This window comes from Panthera leo, chromosome D3, assembly GCF_018350215.1.
Source record: "Panthera leo isolate Ple1 chromosome D3, P.leo_Ple1_pat1.1, whole genome shotgun sequence".
Classification (NCBI taxonomy): Eukaryota; Metazoa; Chordata; class Mammalia; order Carnivora; family Felidae; genus Panthera; species Panthera leo.
In genome coordinates this window covers 89158121-89180559 of record NC_056690.1, presented here as the reverse complement: position 1 = coordinate 89180559, position 22439 = coordinate 89158121, and positions in this window count along the sequence as shown.

Here is a 22439-nt window from a genome sequence, read left to right as displayed (position 1 = left end):
ATTTTTTTAAAAAGTTACCCTTGTCACTTGATAAGCCTCTTCAAATTTTAATATTTTGTTAACAATTGGCTTCTAGATCAGAAATTTGCTATGGTGAAGCTGCTAATTATCTTACCAGTAAGTAACTGAGAGAGCTACCAGTGAGACTCTGACCATGTGATACAGAAGGTGATGTCGTATTCGGATGGAAAGAATCCATTAGCTGGACATCCCATTCCTCAGCCCTGCTAGGTTCACGAAGATGTTACCAAACTAAAAGTGTTTTATAAACACGAACATGAAGTAGATGACTTTCAAAATTGTTTAGATAGGCTCGGATGGGGCCGTAGACAAAAGAACGCCAGGTTGGAAAAAGTCGGTAAATTTGAAAATATCACTGTAACTGACACTGATTCAATTTGATAATCACATCACTGTCCATTCAGTAATGAAGCAATAGCTTCTATAAGCAAAATCGGTCCTTTACTGCAATTATTATATTGGCAGCAACGCTTCTATCAGCAATTTCTCAAACAATCCAATCTCCAGGTCTTTCCACCGCTGTGCGTTTTTTGGAGGATTGACCCCGGAGGTGACATTTTAACCTTTATTTGCTTTGGCCACAGTTTTAGATCACTTACCTTATTACACTGATTGTATTGGTTTCAGAGTTTTGCTAAGGATCATAACATTTTAAACACGATCTGGACTCTTAGAACTTTTAACGTTTTTCCTATTTTAATTAACGGAAGGTGTAAGAGTAGAGCAGTTTGAGTTGATCGAAAATGTACAGCACACCAACGCTGTCAGTTCAAGAAGCCCCTTCACATAGTACACACTTGTTATTCTCTTGTTCACTTGTTCTCTTGTTCACTTGTTCACTTGTTCACTTGTTGTTCTCTTTTCAGTGCCACAAAGCTGTGTGAGCATCATTTATTTTGAAAAATTCTCATATATATTCCCAGCTGTGGTTTTATAACTTTTCCCCTTTATTGGACTGCTAAATTAATTTTTTAATTTTTTAAAATGTTTATTTATTTTTGAAAGACAGAGAGAGAGAGAGAGAGAGAGAGAGAGAGAGAGACTGAGTATGAGTGGGAGAGGGGCCACCGGGAGGGAGAGGGAGACACAGAATCTGAAACAGGCTCCAGGCTCAGAGCTGTCAGCACAGAGGCTGACGTGGGCTCCAACTCACGAACCGCGAGATCATGACCCAAGCTGAGGTCACATGCTTAACCGACTGAGCCACCCAGGTGCCCCTGAATTAATTTTAATTGGAATTCTGAAAGGGATACACAGTTTCTGAGATTGCAAATGTTACCTTTTATCTCTTACTCTCATTAAACTTTTATGTTTGATTTAACATGTTACTAAAAAGCCCTATATTCAGCATCAACATATTGCCCTTTATACCCCCGACATAGGATTATTGATTTTACCAACCTATATAATCTATACATTGCATTTGACCAAAAGGATAGAACAAAGAGAAATAATACTCCATAAGTTAATTGAAAGCCAATTTTCGTCCAAAGCATAGACTTCTTTTTGTTTACTTTGTGTTTGCTTCCTGACTGTAACTTCATATAAAAGAGAAGTAAAGTACATTTACATATACACATCTATAAAAAGAATAAAGACAAATGTGCAAATCATCATTTTTGTATCAGTCTACGTAGATACTTAGTACGGAGGATTTTTTTCTACATCCTTCCCCTTCTATTTAACTTCTCATATTTGGTGGTGTAATACAGATTTCATTTACATTTAATAATAGATTTTGCAATCCAAGAAAGACAATGTACAACTCATTCAAAGTGGCTGAAGAAAATGCTTCCAAATTATTTGCACCTAATTATTTATAGTAATCTCTCTGTGTCTTAAAACAATATTAATCGTTGTAAGTACTATACCAAATATGAAATAGGGATATTTGAATTTCAACTAGAAAAGTATTAAGGTAAAAAAAAAAAGAACACTTTCTCTTCTCAAGGATACTGATGATAATAGCTCATCACATTTAGTCAGTTAACACACATTTATCAAGTAACCAGTGAATGCTGGTATGTTGAAATCCTAGACCCCAGGACTCAGACTGGGATCTTATTTAGAAATAGAGATGACGTAGGTATAGTTAGCCAAGATGAGGCCATATTGAAAGAGTGTGGCCCCTTATATTCGATTAGGATTGGGGAAGGCCCCTCATCAGACATGATTGGTGTTCTCGTAAGAAGACGGCCCTGTGAAGGCAGGGGGCCCATGGAGACAAGGCTGTGTGACCAGTCAGACTCTGGAGTGGTCCACCCACAAGTCAAGAAATGCCTGGAATTGCCAGGACCCAGGAGAAACCGGAAGAGGCAAGGAAGGAGGCTCCCCTAGAGCATTTGGAGAGAGAGCTTGGCCCTGCCACACCTCGATTTGGACTTCTAACCTCCCAAACTGTGAGACAATAGATTTCTGTTGTTTTTCGGTCACCTATTTGGTGGCACTTTATTACAACAGTCCCAGAAAACCAATATCCTGAGCAATAACCAGGGAAGTGCATCAGCCACTGAGCTAAGGGCACGGGCTGGCCTCCGCTGCCTTGAATACCCTTTAAATGGTGAGGCTACTATAGTCCTCACCTGAGCTTTGATTCTTGTCATTAAGGTCACTCCTGTGGAGGATTGAAGCCTGAAGGTCTGTGCATCAGAGAGGGGAGGAGATGGGGGTCTAACGAACGCGTTGAGTTCTGCACAAACTGGGGCAACATCTTTGTTCTCCATTGTGGCGTCACCTTTCTGTTCAGCACCTAGGCCAGTGCCCGAAATACACGGAGAGCTGGATACATGTCTTTCTTTGAATGAGAACTCCGGGAGGACCCCCAAGGTACGGTTCCAGGACTGCCAAGGAAAAGCGCATCCCCTGTCTCCATGCCTTACAAGATCACACATCCCAGCAGTCATGGTCCTCAAGGGCAACTTAGACTTGCTGAAAATTCAGTGGAGCTCTGAGCCCAGATTTACTTCTCTTTTTTCATAACTCAGTTCACAGTCCAGGGAGCATGCAGAGTTCTCTTTCCAGGACCCCCTCTGTCATCACACTCCCTTCCTTCTGTGTTTCTTTAAAACCCATCCCCCCTCAGCATGGCTCCTCAACTCTAAACCAGAGTTTTTCCACCTTCAGCAGGATGCTTAGTGGGAATTCTTTGAACCTCTATTTCCTCATCTATAAAATAAATACATTGACACCAACCACACAGCGGTGCTGTGAGAAACAAATGTTCATGTATATTAAATGAATTCAGAGGTAACTGGTTACTCAAAAAAATAGTGCAGATATGGCTATTTTTTTTTAATTTTCACACCCTATTCATGCATCACTTATTTTGTGTTTCCTGTTTCCTCCTCTTCTGTATACTTAATGTTCTGTCTATATAGCTTTTACTTTTCTTATCCCATTGTTTTGTCATTGTTTATTGTCTGCCTTTCTTCTTATGTCAGGGGCTGCGGCAAAAACAATTCCCCACAGGAAACAGGTCTCAAGGTTGGAATTTCGAATGGGTTTAAGGTTGAGAATCTTGTGACGATCCAAAGGCAACAGAGAGATCCAGATATTTGTATGAGTGAAAAAGGTATGAATTTCTGGAGGGTCAGTGCTGAAAAGGATGGGATTCTGAAAACAGTAAAGAAATCAAAACCAAAATTGGCCGTCTTGATTTTGCCTGGGGCCAGCCCTCCTATTAAACACTTCTGTCGTCAGCCAAAATTTACACGATGATTCCTCGGTTTTCTGTAGATTTTAGATATTCTGAACGCTTCAGCTTGCCATCTGGTTTTAGCACAGGAAAAGAAGAAATTGCAATCTAACATTCCTTTAACTAGAATATGAGCATTTTAAGTCATTCTGCTTAGTCATTGCTTTCCTCTCTTTCCTTCAGGCGATTAAACATGTTGCGCGTCATGCTGCAAAAGCATTTTCCAGATCAAAAGGGCTTTTTGATGTTCAGAGTGAGCCTCATGTCTCTCTTAGGGTGATTCCATAATGGTTGATACAGAGGGTAGGGCTCTGGGTGGCTGGAGGAAAGAGAACAAAGGTCCGGACACACCTGTTGCTGGTTCTGCAGAAGACATAATTTAGACACTTTCTAGTCTTTTATAGAGGATGCAAATCTTCAGGGTACCACAGAAGAGAACAAAAATGTCTTATGAGAAATGAAGTGTAATTCCCCCACTTCCAATAAAATTGAGAAATGATCGATTTCAAGGGTTTAACTCTGTGTATCTGGATGGCTTAGGTAATGTTCCCAACTGTTAGGAAGAACTCATAAATAATAATACAATTCTGAGGAATATCTTTTTCTGGATATTAATTTTCTTATTGTTTTAAAGCTTGCCATTTTTCCTCTGCGCTCAGTGGGGAATTAAGAGCACAAATTGACCAGCAACAATAAATACCCTGCTTTCTGTTATCCCTTTGCCCCATCTGAAATTTAGAGCTATAACTTCCATCTGAAAAGCTTGATGAGGGAGGTCAAGTGGCTTTTTTGTTTTCTTTTGTTTTGTTTTCCGTTTATTGTCATCATTGAGAAATGAGAACATTGACTGATTGTCTTACATCAAATAAGAAAATGACATGCTCTGTTATAGCACGGTTTATAAGCATTCACTGCCTATGGAAGTTTGGTTAGTAGCCTAAATCATGTGCTTGTTTTTTTACATTTGTTCCTCCAGATCCATTGTTCAGTCTTCTTGCCTGCTCTATGGCCTGAGATGGCGTCATCTTGTTTATACCATTGAGACCCTTTATCATCTGGCTCCAAGTTGTGTTTGGCCAATGGCAAGTAGGAGAAGAATTTGAGAAGGTGGAAAGAGAAAGATGTAAGAGTATTCATTCTTCCCACTTATTCCCTCCTTGTGGCCACAGATCGTTTTGGATCATGGCTATAATTTTCTTTGGGTTCTTCAGAAATAATGGTTTCCTATTGTTGTTAGTCCCTAAATAATTCACTATTTCTCCTCCATTCCTTTAATCCTTTTACAACTCTGCAAATAATCTCTTGTTTAGTTAATTGCCCCTCCCCAAGTTAGCCATTTATTTTTTCTTTTCTTTTCTTTTTTCTTCTTTCTTTCTTTCTTTCTTTCTTTCTTTCTTTCCCAAATATGATGCAGAATTAGATGCCAAGAGAGGACCTAGGAAACCGGGTTCCAGAATGAGATTCTGGGATTACGTTGCTCACACGTGTGATGAGTTCACAGAATAATATCCAGATTACTTAAATTTCTGTGGATGCTGACATGGGATGGAAGGAAGGATGAGACATTTCAGTGATCAATATACTGTGGTACTTGGTCACCATAGAGGTGTATTAGTTGTCCATTGCTGCATAACAAATAATCCCAAAAATGTAGTGGCTTAAAACAAGAGACACTAACTATTTCACAATTTCTGTGGGTCAGGAAATCAGTGCAGTCTTAGCTAGGTGGTTCTAATAACTCAGAAACCATAAGGAGATAGCCATCAAGATATCTATTGGAGTTGCTGAGGCTAGGGAATCTGCATGTAAGATACCTCACTTAGATGAGTTTTGGTAAGAGACCTCTTGTTCTTGCTGGTTATTGGTAGGAAGGCTTAATTCCTTATCACACAGGCCTTTTCATACCGATTGTCTGAATGATGGCATGTAAATGGCTCCTCCCTGAGTGAGTGATGCAAGAGAGAGGGCAAAGAGGGAGCCATATGCCTTTTTGTGGAATTGTGTGGTGTGAAAGCTACAAACCATCGCTCCTACCTAATTCTATCCATTAGAAATCACTAAGTTCAGCCTACACACAACAAGAAGGAAATTAGATCCTACCTTTTAAAGACAATGTGAAAAACATGTGTGGATGTATTTTAAACCATCACAGGTAGCAATAGTGATGACAATGATTTTGAAATAGCTGGGCTTTCCTGATTGTTCATGAAAATCTACATGTTTCAATGGGCAATGAACCAATGAAGACAAATTGACAACGTGGAGCTCCTGCCTCAATGCCTGGGTGATGAATCATAAAGCCTCTTTGATGACTAGTAGAATGTGTTGTTTCCTGTAATCACAGGTCCTACATGGCTGAGGAATAAATCTGAGAACAGTTTTTGAGTGTCAAAGGGTTGCAAGGCAAAAATGTACTCAACCCCATCAGATCTCTTGTGCACTGGTTGGAAAGGGATGGCAGCTAAGTCATGAGATGAGAGCCTTGGAGAGACAGAGAAATCCCCAGCCCATAAGTCTTTCTTGTTTCTATCCAAGAAACCACCTTTCTTTTGCAATATATATGGAGATATAAACTTAATAGTCATTAGCATCTGGGATGATTAGGTGTCAGATTTTCTGGAAGTGTCTGATATAAAGTGAGAGAAGGAATGGGTTGAAGACAGAGTCTACCTGGTGAAGAGTCCATGGAGAGAAGTGCTGTAGGAGACAGGAGACAGCCACTGGAATAGAACAACCCCAAAGCACAGGGAGAGGAGGGTATTACAAGGAAGAGGAGATTAATAATGTTAACACTCCAGGAAAGCCCATTGGCTTTGATAATAAACTATTCATTCCACCTCCTAATTCTCTCAACTCTTGGACACTTCTCAGCAGTCCCTTTGACACTCTCATGTGCATACCATCATTGTTCCTGTGGTCAGGCCTCATAACTGGTTTTCCCATGTCCAGGCTGGGTCTGCACTCTAATGTGTTCTCTGTAAGCTATAGTGATGTGTGCTCTAAAATGAACTGTGCTGATGATTGCACAATCTGTCAGTATATTAAAAATATAGTTGTACACTTTAATTGGGTGAAGCATAGTTTGTAAACTACAATTCAATAAAGCTGTTACAAAAAAATAAATAAGGGTCATATGCCAGATATTAATGAGATTATTTCAAATGGAAAGGGGAGGTGTGAAGATTGGTTTTTGAGTGACAAGAGAACAGAACGTGAGTTCAGTCGTGTCAGGGACTTGTGTCAGTCCCACAGGGTTGCAGACACTCTTCTGTGTTAAAACAGTGACTGGAACAGAGAAGGTGCTCAGTAGACACTTCTTGAATGACTGGATGAATGAATAAGCAAGAGATAAAAGGAAGTGAGGGGTAAGGGAGGACTTTTTGTTTTGGGGTGAGGTTGAATGTGTTTTTAGACTGAAAAGTGATAGCTGGGAAGGAATAGCTGAAAAGAAAGGAGAGAAAAAAAATCACTTCTTGGGACTAACTTCCCTGGTAGAAACTGGAATTGATCTATCTCTGTATTTGTACCTGCATATTTAGAAGTGGACAAAGGAACACTTTTTCCAAAGAGGTTTTGTGAAAAATGAGCACCGGTAATTTATTGTGATGAGGTGGTGGTTATTTTCAGTGCCTCCCTACTGAGAAATTTTATGTTCTCATTTGATTGTCCTTCTTCCTACAGACTATTCGCTATTGAATAAGATGCTTTCTTGTTTATTGTAGCTTTGTGATTAACTTATTGGTCTCTATTGTATTTATTTCTTCTGATGGCAAGTAAAACAGTGGACAAGAGGGTTTTTTGGGCTTTTTTTTTTTAGAAAATTTTTTGTTTATTTATTTATTTATTTATTGAGAGAGAGAGAGAGAGAGAGAGCAAGCCAGGAGGGGCAAAGAGAGAAAGGGAGAGAGAGAATCCCAAGCAGGCTCTGCACTGTATGTGCAGACCCCAGTGCAGGGCTCAAACTCACAAACCCTGAGATCATGACTTGAGCTGAAACCAAGAGTCAGATGCTCAACTGAATGAGCCACCCAGGTACCCCAGAGTTTTTTTTAGTTGAGAAAGAGATAACAGGGGAGGGGGGAAGAGGGAGAGAGAGAAAGAAACCCAAGGAGACTCCATGCTCAGTATGGACCCTGGGATCATGACCTGAGCCAAAATCCAGATTTTGATGCTCAACCGACTGAACCACCCAGGCGCCCCATGGACAAGAGGTTTATGCAGAGTTGTGAGAGTTGCACCCCACATGCTATAGGTTAACTACTGCTATTTCTAATACAAATCATTAATATGCCCCGATCACAATCGTTCTCCGAGAAGGAATATATAATTGCTACTTCTCAACTACTAACCTTGAGTTTTCATTTGTGTTTATTCTCATTAAGTGTTTCATGTGAAATTATATTTTTCAAGAAATATTATTTCTAAGAGAGGTCTGGCATTTGGCAATTATTGACATGTATTGTATCTCCGAGGTTACAAAAAACAGTGCAGTAATGAGAAAGGAAGTAAGGAGAAAGCCCTACAGGGAGCCTTAAACACCATCTCATTATTCCCTAGAAAACTGAAGAAAGACCATGTCTTATCTCTTTTTTTAATTTGTTTATTCATCTATTTTGTTTCTTAAGTTCCATATCAGTGAAATAACGGTATTTCTCTTTCTCTGTCTGATTTATTTCACTTAGCACCATGCTGTCTAGGTCCTTCCATGTTGTTGCAAATGGAAAGATTTCATTCTTTTTTATGCCTGAGTAGCATATTAACTATGCTTAAAAAAACATGGCTGACATTGTGATCACATAAGGATCAAGAGTATATTGTCCTACAGGCTTGTTCTGTGGGTAGATTTTTGTGAAGGAACTAATCATGAAAAATAATCCAGCATAAAAGGGAGGGGATGAGGAAAAGTAGAAGAGGTTGAAGAAAGTGGGAGTGAAGAAGGAGGGGAAGGATGAAGGACAGAAGCACCCCAGGAAGAAGAGGGTAAAGAGAGAAGAAGAACTTGGAGTCAGAAGAGAAGGAAGAGAGCAGTTGGGGCCCTAAGATATGCAATGCAAATTCGGTAAGAGGAACGCACACAGAACTTTCAGGAAGCTGCCTTAAAGTCAGTCAGGGCTGCCACAACAAAGTGCACCAGGAACTGGAAGGCTTGAACAACAAGCATTCCTTTTCTCACAGTTCTGGAGGCTGGAAGTCAGAGTTCAGGGTGCCATCATGGTGGGGTTCTGGAGAGAGCTCTTTTTCTGGTTGCAGATGGTGTCTTTATGTTGTGTGTTCAAATGGCAGAGGGCAGAGTGGGAAGAAGGGGGAGGGAGGCAGGGAGGAAGGGGAGAGAGAGGGAGGGGGAGGTAGGAGGAAGTGAGAGGGGAGAGAAGGGAGGAGGAGGGGGGAAAGGGGAGGTGAAGAGAGAGGGCAGGGAGAGGGGGTAGGGAGAAGTGGTGAGAGAGGGGAGGGGGAGTAGGAGACAGAGGCTGAGGGAGAGGGGACTGGGAGGGGGAGGGGAGGGGAGTGGAAGGGAGTAGGGGGAAGGGGAGGAAAGGTAGGGCGAGAGGGAAAGGGATGGAAGGGAAGGGAAGAGGGAGGGGGTAAGGGGGAAGTGAGAGAGAGGGAGAGGGAGGAACAGAAAGGGGGAGGCAGGGAGGGCGTTAGGAATAATTCTCCAGACACTTACAAGGGCACTAATCCTGTTCGTAGAGGCTCCAGTTGACCCCGTCTAATCCTAATCGCCTCCCTCAAACCCCACCTTCTAGAATGATCACCTTGGAGGTTAGGTTTCAACGTGTAAACCTAGGGGGACACAAGAACGGAGTCCATAGCAGAAGACTTCTGAATTGTGTAAGGATGATGATAGTAATCTGAATGTACAAGTTATTATAGTGTGTCAGGAACAGCTTTTCAAGTCAGGGTTACTAAGGTATAATTTATGTGCAGTAAAGCCACGGCTTTGTGTGCACCGTTGCACGCATTCTGACCAAAGTGTAGTCTGTCCCCAGTACAATCCACATGCCAGGGCAGTTTCAACCTCACTCAGCACAGTGAGTGACGAGGCAGGACCCTTTATGATCCCCGCTGTACAGTCAGGAAACTACCGCCCGGGAGTTAGGTGCGCCGGTGACAGAGCAGGGTAAGACCTTGGAGAGTTTGATTTCAGAGGCTGTGTTTTGATGAATGCAGACCCTTGCTTCGCATTTCGTTCACAAACTTTAACAAGTTAAGTTTGTTTTCTAAACTTTTTAGACCTGGGTTTGTGTTTTTCTCGCACAAAACAATACACTGAGAACGACTAAAGAAGCGGTTTTATTATGAAGACAAATGGATAAATAGAAAATAGACATAGGTATTCGTGAAGGTCTAGAGATATAGGCACTGATATTCTGCTCTTTAGTTATTCCCTCTGCCATATACACTTACTTGGAATAAGCAACCCTTCCTTAATACAGGTCTCAATGTGAAATTTGGAAAGAGATGAAGGCTTCTGAGGATCTGTTTCTATAATTAAATGTACCGTAATTTGGTATGACCTTCTTAAATGTAAATGCATGTCAACAGCCACGTGATATTAGCACTGTCCAATCCCATCAGAAATTCCGGCAATAATATGACAGACAACGAGGAAGATATACCCTTGTCTCTAACACTCAGTTGCTTAAAATACACACATACCCCCAAACACACACACACGCACACACACACACACACAGACACACACACACACACACACACACACACACAGGACAAAGGTTGATTTCCAAGAGATTAGCGACAGTGTGAGTCAGTAGCACGGATTAGAAACCAAGAGAGGGAAATGTCGGTATCTCACATTGATGCTGATGCTCTTAGCAGCGCGGCCAGTGTGTGAGGGCTGGACCAGACCCTTCCTGCCTGCCCCACACCAGGGCCTTAGGATCCCATCATCCAAACAGGTGCTAAAGACCTGGGTCTGTCGACTGCACCCTGTGACGTCCTGTCCTACACACAAGGGTGTTCCTAGTGCAAGCCTAGTTCTCCATGAAATAGACAAAGATGAGCTTCCGATCCATTGTGAATGTAGGGAGGTTTTGGATGTGTTCTCATGCGTGGTAACCCGTTCCACAGTGTGCATCAGAGAACAGGAACGCTGGTCTCTCAAGTGTGTGACATCGTTGGGTGTGTTCTGCAATTTGGAGGAGATTTATGGATTGCAGGGATTATCTATAATCCCAAGGATATTTACTCTACGTCTATATATTTACATCTACATTTTATAGAAGTGAATGTATTATATATGTATGTATTTATGTTTGTATATTTTAAATAGGTGCGTGTGTGTGTGTGTGTGTGTGTGCTGTTTATTCTTTTCTTGCATTTTCTCTCGTTGAGTCGAACATTTATGATATAATTAATGAGTTAAGAGTGTGTCTTTATTAAACAGGTGTAAGTACAAATAATCTTAAAATTATCATTTACGGAACGCCTAATATATGGCAGACATGCCTAAAATTTTTGTCAGGTAGGCCTTATTGCTATCCCAATTGGACTAAAAGTCACTTGACTTCAAAGGAGTTGATTTTCACAGCGCTCCAGCTAGGGAATTATGGGGTTTGAATCCAAACAATCTGACGTTTAGTATTGTGACATTGAAGTTACAGTCCACATACTCATACCCCCCCCCCCCACTCCACACATACCACACAGTCACACACACGCACAGCGCAAGCACCAAACTAAGGAGTCGTTCTTGTCTACAGGAGTGATATCTCAAAAAGAATCCGTTCCCATTATTACTTTCTAACCTTTTGTTGAATGTACTGCATTAGGCTGTAGCAGGGATACGGAAACCCTTTTCATAGCTGGCTTTGATATGTGTCCTCTCACAATTATTAGTTCTTATTTATAAATATTTAGCTCAACGCGGCATGCTTGGTTTCTAGTCATTGCTGCTCGGGAGGCATTGAAAGTTAATCAGAAGGTGTGAAAAATGTAACTTCATTTTCTTCCTGTCATCCAAGGGCTTTGCTCGGGCTGCAGCTATTTTTAAGCCACAAAGGGCACACATATATTATTTGTTCCTTTGACCAGCCGTGTGTCTTAATAACAAGTACCTATGGCTTAGCTTTCTAAAGAGCCTGAAATAATAGCTTGTGTATGTTTTATCTTGCGACTCAGAAGATTAACTGATCGATTAGTCTCAGGACGATTTCACTCGATGAAGCATTTTTTTCTTTTCGTCGACAAGTCACACTTTTCATTTATATTAATATCAGTGTTTTCCCTTCACTTACAAACTTGGTTATTTTCACTGCACCCTGGATTCCTCTAGGGATTCATGGCTCTAGGGAACAGCTAGCTCGCTAATCTAGCGGTAAATGAGACTCTCTCCCTCCCTCTTTTCTCCCTTCTCCTCCTCCCCTCCTCCCTTCCTGGCCTTCCTCCCCCTCCTCCTCTACTCTTCCTCCATTCCCTACTTTATTGTCCTGCCTGTCACCATCTGGTTGCATGACACCACCTCCCCACTGTCATAGCTACAGTTGCTTGAATTAGTTTTCTACTCCAGGCCAGTGGTGAGAACTTTGCACCCACTGTATTGTTTAGTCTTCAGAATAATCCTGAGAATTCAGAATAATTCTAAGGGATAAGTATCGGCATCACATTTTCACAGAGGAGCGGTCCATGATTCAGGAGCCACGGGATTCTGCACTTTGAGTTTCTGATTACAGCCAACCTGAAAATTGGGAATAAATATATGTGAGCGGTGTTAAGGAAAAATAGAAATGTATTGGAGAGCTTGAAATTCATGAAGTGATTTCTAAGTCTATGTACACACATCTAACTTACGATGCAAATTGTATTCTGCCTTCGAAAACATGGCTCTTCTTTATGTAAACTATGTGCATGTGGACATCATTGCTGAAAAGGACATTACCTAATGAGCAAATAATTACATTCCGGAAGTCGTTGTGTAGAATATAACTTAAGGCTTTTTGATTAACTTTTCAGTCCTACCTATGAGTCACCACTCAATACAATTTAGTCATGAGAAAGTCATTGTGCAAGAAATTATGGGTTCATTTAACCTAAGTTTAAAAAAAACAACTTTCAGAATATTTTTCATTATCGTATTTTATTTCACACAAATGTGATAATTCCCATACATCTGTCTTAATTCAGTCAGTTTATTTTTGCTTTGTCTTATTCCTATTGCTAAGTACTTTTTATTTGGGCATATTTTAGCTTGGAAGTTCAGGTTTATATTTTTACCCTCTTCTGTATTTTTTAACATATATTTATGGATTCAGAAAACTTAATCAAACATAATTTCTTTATGACAGAATGTGGGATTGAATTTTAAGTGTGGAGAGATTTGGATAATGAGGCATCTGTGGTGTAAAACCTTGAAGAGATGTATTTTTAGAAAAAATATACCTGAAAATATATGTTTTGAAATGATTGCACGCAGGGATCATTAATTATAATATATCTAAACTGAAGAGAATCTTAGAGATCATTTTACTTCCATCTTCTTGTTTTATAGCTAAAGAATGACCTTTTGAATTTAAATGAACTTCCCAATTACACTAACGCCTGCTCCTTTTCTCCTAGAAGTTGATATTGAAAACCTACTTTCACAGACAAACTAATGAAAAAATAAAGCACCAATTCCTTTCATCTTCAGTCTTCAACAAGACTTAATAACCAAGCCAATATAGGAAGCAAGAGGAAGGGAAGACTTGAGCTTGGTCCCTGGCCTCCTGACTTGGGTGACTACTCACCAAGATGAAGCTTTGGGAGGGGTGTTGATGGGGCTATTGAACTAACATTGGGATACAGTGGATTGGAGGTGGAGGTCTCAGGAGGTAGGTGTTTATGCAGGCCTTGGAAGTCAGGAGACAGGTTTAACGATGGCTTTCTCCAACGGGACACATCCCCTTTGGTGTTTGATGGGAGAAGGTGAGTCCCCTGGGCTGATGTGGGGCCTTATGCTGAGAGGTTGCTAGGAGGGCACTGAAGGTGCACCATGGCAGCCCTGGGGGCACAATGACAGGAACCCCAGAGAAAGGGATTTGGAGACAGGCAAAGAGGTAGTCTTGACAAAGTCAAATGAGAGATGTAATGGGAGCGATTTTGAGGATTCATAATTTATGCAAGTGCAGTATAATGGGGCTAAATATTCCAGAAGTGGGACTCTTGAGAGATGAAAAAGAAGCACATGTTGGCCCTGGGAGGGGTTCCTGAGGCAGTGGAGGCAGGCCAGGCTTGGATGATGTTAGGTGACCTATCATCTCCCTTGCATCCCTACTGTTCCTGTTTTAGTGCCAGCGGTTCCGTCCCTTTTCTGGATCGTTCACTAGTGTCCCAATTTCTTTCCTTTCCCTCCCATCCTTCTGTTTCAATTCGTGTGTTACACTGTGGCTGGAGAGATTCTGCCAACCTACATAGTTCCAGGCTCACTCCATCGCCCTTGGAGGGCTTTCCCCTCTTTGGTTAGATTTCATCTATTTCAGACATTCCATTACATATTTCAGATGCCATCCACTGTTAGCCTCGGGTTCTTTCACCCTCTAGAAACAACCTGTTCACTTAGTAGCCTCACTGACTCACTATAACCACGCCCTTCAACCCAGCCATCCTCCCTCAAGCCACGCCCACAACCACAGCCACGCCCCTCAAACCACACCTTCAACTAAGGCCACGCCTCTTACCACAGCTGCACCCTAACTTCAGTCTTGCCCTCACCTCAGCCAAGCCCCCTCATCACCGCCCTGCCCTTCATCACACGACACCTTTGACTACTATGACACCCCGTGGCCACAGCCACGCCCCTCGTCACAACCACGCCCCAGACTATGACCACGCCCCTTAACACGGCCACGCCCTCTCACCACAGCCTAACACACCTGTCGGAGCTGCCTTTAAGCACCATGCCCCTTCTTGCGTCCTCCTCCTTATTCATGCTAATTTCCTCACCAGATGTATCCTCCTTCCCGCAGCAATCTGCTCAACCTCCACAAATCTATGCCTCCACGTTTGGTGTCACCTCTTCTTGGAAGCATAGCTAAGTTTCCTGAAGCTGAGTTAAGCTTCTCTATTTATATATCACCCTGAAGATGTTGTTATAACATGTAAACTGCATTTAATACACGTTCTCATTTATCCTTTTCATTCACACTAGAGATCTTCCCCAGGAATGCAGGAACCGTGCATTCGATTTCACCCTCTCCACTTGTCACCGTGCTTAGCATCCAAGTGGATACCCAGTAAATGTTTGCTAACTCAAAGAACGACCTGATCGTAGGAAATAGTCAGAGGCCTCCTCAAATTCAGTATTCTTTCGCAACCACAGAGCTTCTCAGTAAGCTATTGAGCTGTAGGGGTTTTTGCTAAACGTTCTGCTCTAATTGTCCTGGGCCCATTATGATGAACTGCCCGGGGGGAGCAAGGAGAAGCTACTTTTAAATATTGCCATTATTTCCTCGTTGTCTAGAACATGAGGGCTTAAGGAGACACGTCTGAATCCATCTGATGACTTTGATTTTTGTTCTTTAACAATCTTATGAAATGAGTGATGTGCTCTTTCTTCCTTTCAACGTTTGACCAATTTTCTAATTCATTTCCCCCTAAATTTCTCTTCACGGGTTATTTTCCACTCAAATTCTACGTGTGATACATTCTATTAGTATTCTCTCCATCTAAGCCTACAGAGCACATATCACTCCACTGATCATCTGGAAGGAGAAGTCGCTTGAAAACAGAGCTAAATTATTTCTCAGGTGCAAGGTAGAGCATGATAAGGGATTTTCCCTTTGGCAGGGCTCGTGCCCATTTCATCATATTTTGTTGAAAAATTCATAGTCTGGGTCACTAAAATTGTGCATGTATAATGTATCTCTGTGCTTTGAAAACAGTTCTTTTAGGAAAATACAGAGCATTCTTCAAGCAGAGCAGCTTGGCCACAGGCATGCTGCACTTGGTGTCTTGGTGGCACCTGCAGGAGATTGTAGCACAACTCTGGGAAATCTCTATTTATTCAGCCATGCATTCAGTTTTACCTACTGCACACACTGGGACTGTCAAGTATTCCTCACGCGGATAACAAATCTGTTTACTTGGCCGTCACATTTCGTACACCGTGTGCCTAATAACCTACTGTTGAGTCTACAAAATTTGAGATGACACAAATTCCGACTTCGAGAAATTATAATTGGCATCGATAGTGTTACAACTAGAGCTGGATCGTCTGTGTAGGTAGATTCACGATGCCTCTTGTTTGGCGAGCTTCATGGTAAAACCTGGGGTTGCAAAGATGACTAAATATCTTCTCCCTCGAGGGATTCACTATCCAGTGTATCCTCTTGAATGGCTGCATGTCCTGCCACATCGAGTCATGGGAGCTCTGCCTCTTATTGTCTGTTTGCATCCATGCCCAGATAACGTTCTCTGCCCCTGACTGTCCTGCTCTGTGTCTCCAGAGGCTGACTGCTACATTAACTCTTTGACGGTTCCTCCAGAAATGCACATTGTCCCTATGTCTCCAGTCTTAGGGGTGGCATGGTTTCTCTGTTGCCAGTGTGTCACGGGCCCTTGCTCATTCTCCTAATCTTAACTTCCTTCAGTTAAACCCTTTGAGTGTGCCATTCATTTTTTTTTCTTTGCTGGGGCCCACTGGCGAGCCGGGAGTCTAGGGCTAAGAGGCCATCAAAAATCTAGTGTAACTTCTATTAAGTTTCCTGGGTATACCATAACAAAGAATCCCAAGTTTGGTGACTTAAAACAACATATATTTATTTTTGCCTAGTTCTGGAAATCAGAAGTCCACAATCAAGGTGGTGGCAGGCCATCCTTCCTCTGAAGGATCTAGGGGGAAACGCCCCCTGGCTTCTTCCAGCTTCTGGTGGCTCCCTAGCTCATGGCAGCATCCTTCCAATCTTTGCCTCTCTCTTCACATGGCCTTTCTTTCCAGTGTATCTGTGTGGGTACATCTCCTTCTCCTTTCTCTAAGAAGGACATTAGTCTTTGGATTTAGTACCTGCCCTAAATCCAGGTTGATTTCATTGTGAGATCTTTAACTAATTATACTTGCAAAGACCCTATTTCCAAATAACGTTACATTCTGAGGTTCTGAGTGGATGTGAATTTGGGGGAACACTATTCAACCCACTATATATCCACTCTTCTTTTTAATGTTTATTTACTTTTGAGAGAGAGAGAGAGAGAGAGAGAGAGTGCAGGAGGGGCAGAGAGAGAGGGAGACAGAATCTGAAGTGGGCTCCAGGCTCTGAGCTGTCAGCACAGAGTATGACGCGGGACTTGAACTCACAAATGGGGAGATCAAACCTGAGCCGAAGTCGGATGCCCAACCGAATGAGCCACCCAGGTGCCCCCACTATATATCCACTCTTAAGAAAAATCCTCTAATTCCTGTCTTCACAGAAGATAATCAGGGTATATTTAATAGAAAGAGAAAGTAGTCATATAAGGTTGACAAACAATTTACCATCAACCCTGTTTTTAGAAGCTGTAATTATAAGCCAAAGGGCAAAGATCTATATTTAAAGCACTGATGGTGTGCATTTATATTCAGGATGTACATTTCTCTGAATATGATGGAGACCACAAATAACTATTTTGAAGAGAAAGAAAGATGGTTATTTCTCAAGCTGGTGCGGTGGCTCAGCTCTACGAAGCTGTCAGGAGTTGGGAGTCTAAGCTGTTTGTCTCTTGCTGTTCCACCCTCGTGTGTCACTCTTATCCACATGACTCAGGATGGCTCATCACATGCCCCCATTCCAGTTTTCATCGAGAAAAAAAGCGTACCGACAAGGCCACACTTCCAAGAATTCCTACACATCACTTTCCTCATTACATCCCATCAGTCAGAACTGCATCATGTGGCCCTGTACATAGAGCTGCAAAGGGAGCTAGAAAATAGAGGGTTTATTTTGAAGTCCTGTGTTCAGCTAAACATCAGGACTCACTCCCTAAGAGAGAGAAATAAAGAACAGATTTTGTGGAATAATTAGCATTCGAAATCACCCTCTGCAAAACCTTAGCTACCAAGCGCTTAAGCATATCTATCTTACACACTGGCAATGTCTGCGTAATTTTCTGTAGAACTTTTGATTAATTCCTAGGAGACATTTTTAACAGATATTTTCTGTGCTTCCATAACCTCATCCAAAAAAGACTTACCATTTATTGTGTGCCTATCATGTGCCAAACATTCCTGTGGTCAACACACATTTGTTGGGCACCTACTGCGTGTCGGGCGTTGGAAATTTAGTGGTGATAAAGATCGATGAAGTCCTTGTCCTTCTGGAGAAAAATGATCTCTAGTGGGGTGGAGGAATAATCATTTAATGAGACAAATAATTGAATTCAGTAAAATCATATGTGATGAATATTATTGAGAAAATAGAGTGTTTATATAGAGTGTCTTGTGATGAGTTTTTTAAGGAAGAGAGGTATGCTGCCTTGAATCTTTTCAGCAATTGTGAAGGAAAGATGGTATTTTCCCTATTTACATTTTTGAAGTAACAATGGAGTTTATCGTCCTCTCATTTTCTACATGAGCAAATTGCCCAAGGTCATACACCTGGTAAATTCAGTGTCTGAATTTAAAAGGCTGAGTCCGGACCCAGTTCTCTGCCTTCGCCACTAGCCAACGTTTCCTCAACTAATTCTCTAGAGTGTTTCCATTTCAACTTATGAAATACATAGTTATGCAATAGCATTTTAAGATGAAGTGGTAAGCTAATGATTTTATCCAGCTCTGTAATTTTCACATTGCATCGAGCTGTACTTAAAAGTTGATTTACAAAGTATAGACATGAGCAGTGACAGACTAACTCAGATTAGGTCTCAGGACCATGCCACTTGAGGATCCGTTGGAAGACCATGGGTGCTGTGCTTGCAGAAGAAAAGACTCGGTGGGGTGGGGGGGGGGGAGTGGGTTACATGACAGCAGTCTCCAAACATGAAGGGAGGACACACAAAAGAGGTGAGATTGTCCTTCATGCTACCACTGTACCAGAACCTCAGTCAGGGGGTAGAGGCTAAAACCTTATAGCAATTACTATATGGCAGGGACTCTATGTACATTAACTACATTGATTCTCATGACAATAGTACAAGCAGATATTATTATTATCCAGAGTTTACCAAGGAGGTGACTGTGCATAGGTAGGTTATCTGCCCAAGAAGAAAAGGTAGAGCTGGAGTTCCCTCTTGTCATCTGGCATTATCATCCATATCCTGCTCTGGGTTGAAAGATTAGCTCCTTCGATAAATGTGGCTCTGATTAATTCAAGATGGGGTAGGTTATGATAAAAAAAAATCTTGCCATCCTAAGATGGGAGGGTGGAGCGTGTTAGTATGTGGTGAAAAGGTTGATTAATTTCTTTCCTATTCTCTTTAGGCAGATTACAAATCCACTCAAACTGAAGCCATGGTCAACTAAAAAGTAAAATGTGAAAATATCAGTGTGTTGGCTGCAGCTTACATCACTTAGTAAGGTGTTATTAATGACAGACAAAATCCAATCCAAGATGCCGAATAAATTGTTACTCAGTTAAGGGAATTTTGCCTATTCTCCCGAACATGAGGGTCCTTGGGCAATTTGGTTATGTACAATCATGCATCTTGTTTATCTGCAGAATATGGATTTTCTGGAGCCCTCCATTCTTAAAACAAAATTTGCTTTAAAATTAGGAGATACAAGAATCTTTTTTTTAAAAAATTTTTTTTAATGTTTATTTATTTTTGAGACAGAGAGAGACAGAGCATGAATGGGGGAGGATCAGAGAGAGGGAGACACAGAATCTGAAATAGGCTCCAGGCTCTGAGCTGTCAGCACAGAGCCCGACGCGGGGCTTGAACTCACAGACTGCGAGATCATGACCTGAGCCGAAGTCGGCCGCTCAACCGACTGAGCCACCCAGGCGCCCCAGGAAATATAAGAATCTAAGACATGGAACAAATGTTATTAGCAGTAACTAGAGAAATCTTGGGGCCATTGCCTCCACACCACAGGTGTCACTATACTCCTCTTGCTAGAAAACCTGACCATGTCTAACATTGTTTCCATCCATTTCCTGAGACCAAGGTTTTCAAGTGGAAAGCAAGAAGAAAGGAAGAATTTGCTAAGAAACCAGCCCCATAGCTAGGACTGTGCTCCAAGAATGTTTTAATAAGACTTCTTTCATTAGTGGTAATACTTAGAGTCCTCACAGATGCTGTTAACAAACAGCCAAACTAAGGAGTTGTTTTCTCAGAAAATCTTCAAGGCTCTGGAACAACATCCCCTGATTTCTTGGACTCTACTGGAGGCCCTATTGCCAAGTAGCTTCTTCCAAAAGAAACAGACTAAGGCGTGATCATACTGCCTCTCCTAAGGGTCACTCTGAATGTAATTGAACATGAAAAATCTTTCTCAAGTTTACCACCTGGAGTCGGTAGATTGGATAACCAAGACATCAAGGAAGTTAGTCAATAAATAAATGTGCATGAGACTAGCTTGTTTAGCACAGAACCCAATATACTATGATCTGGAAAACAATATATGGTGCTTTCCTTTCCCCCTTTCTTTATGTTGGAAATTTTATTACATGTATACCACTTTCCTCCTACCATTATTTACCATGTGTGTTTGAAGTGGTTACAGCATCATTTACTCTACAGAGTATAAGAACATAAAGAATCTCACCTCAATGGAGATACACCTGGGGATTTTGAAGTTATATTCCCTGCAGATAAACCAATCAAATATGCTTTTGTATTGCCTCTCTTTGAAGCTATGAGTGTGTTTGGGTAATAATTATATGGAAGCAATATTTGGAACAAAGTGTGTGTGTGTGTGTGTGTGAGAGAGAGAGAGAGAGAGAGAGACAGAGAGAGAGAGAGAGAGGGAGAATGTAGGGGGAAAATGGGGTTTTCTGATAACTGTTTCCCCAAGATCCAGATTTTTGGGGAACTTTCCCACCCTTCATTTACATGGTCTCAGAGGTATATTACTATAATAGCAAGGTCTCCTTTCTATATTGGATTGGGTCTATGAGCAGATTGGATCAATGCTGGGCCAGTTAGAAATACCTCCCTGGATATTTAGAACCAGTTAGAGGGGCGCCTGGGTGGCTCAGTCGGTTAAGCGGCCGACTTGGGCTCAGGTCATGATCTCGCGGTCCGTGAGTTCGAGCCCTGCATCGGGCTCTGTGCTGACAGCTCAGAGCCTGGAGCCTGTTTCAGATTCCGTGTCTCCCTCTCTCTGACCCTCCCCCATTCATGCTCTGTCTCTCTCTGTCTCAAAAATAAATAAGCGTTAAAAAAAAAAAAAAAAAGAACCAGTTAGAAATACCTCCCTGGAATACATCTCTCCAGGAACTTGGACTTGCAATATGTAAATTCAGGAGGGCTAGGGAGCCATCCTTCCCACCATGGAAGCTAGATACATGAGGGCAGCCAGCGTAAGTGGGTAGAGGGACAAGGTGGAGATGAGATGAGGAACTGAGAATTTGTTTCTGGCTTCTTCCTGAATCCCAGCAGCTTTCCTGCCTTGGGGTTCAGTGAAACGCTTCTTCTATCTTCTTGCAATACCCCCTTTGATTTGGTGTCCATTTTAGCTTCAGCTATATTCTGTCGCAAGTAACTAAAGCAATCCTAACTGGAAGATGTTAACCTACAGATTTCTTAAGATGTTAGCTCTTTGTTGGTAATGACTGTCGCATAAACCTATTAGGAAAGAGAACTCCCACGCACTTCTTTTAATGAAAACATTTGTAATTCCTCTCTTAGAAGAGTAGAAGACTTTGTTTGAGGGATGGGTGTGCTGGTAAGTTGGGAACAGATCTCTTTTGCTACGTTTTAAACGTCTCTATTGCTTGGTCATAGACTCTTGTGTTTTGAAATTTATTTATTTCTTTTGGGGCATGGAGATTCGAATAACTTTTCCTTCTGTACGGGAACATATCCCTGGTCCTGTTGCCTTCCTCTCTGTTTTCCTTCTTAATAACGGAAGCAGTGCTCAGTTTCCACTGCTGACAACATTCTGATGGCCACTTCATCTTAGCCTGTATTTTGATTACTGTTAAGTTCCATTTTTTTCTGCCTCTTGTTCTTGTACTTGTTCTGTCAGGGCATTCTAGAGCTTACCCTGTTGTTCCTTCATTTCTAGATAATTGAGGCAAGGTCGGGTACATATTTTTACATATCTTTTGGGGCTCACCCTGAGAATGTAACACAATAATGAGAACATAATCAGCATTCAATGTACCTACTTGTGAGAGATTTCACTTAGAAATCAGTCTAATAAACTTACCCTGATAGAAAACTGCCAATGGACAAGGAGTTTTAAATGCAGCCAGACTCTATTAGCAGCAAATAAAAAGATATAATTTAAATACAAAGATAAAAAGATGATTCCATTTTTTAATTTCAAATGATAAAAAGAAATTCAAGCAAAGCCAGATATGAACATAGTTGTAACATCAAACGTGAACCTGAAGACACATTTCCAAAGAGTAGGCAAAATAAGTCAGTTATTTAAATGTATTTGATTCAGCAAAACAGAAACAATTTTTCATCTTTAGAAACAGCATTGAACGCTTCAAAAAACAATACCTAGATTCGGAAGACAGGTATGTTTTAAACATCACCCTGTATCATACTTTTTCAGTTCCTAATGGGGAGAGGTTTCAGAACTAACTCAACCCTTCCGGTGTGATATTGAGATTAAGTGCTCTACTTCCAGAGTCAGGTT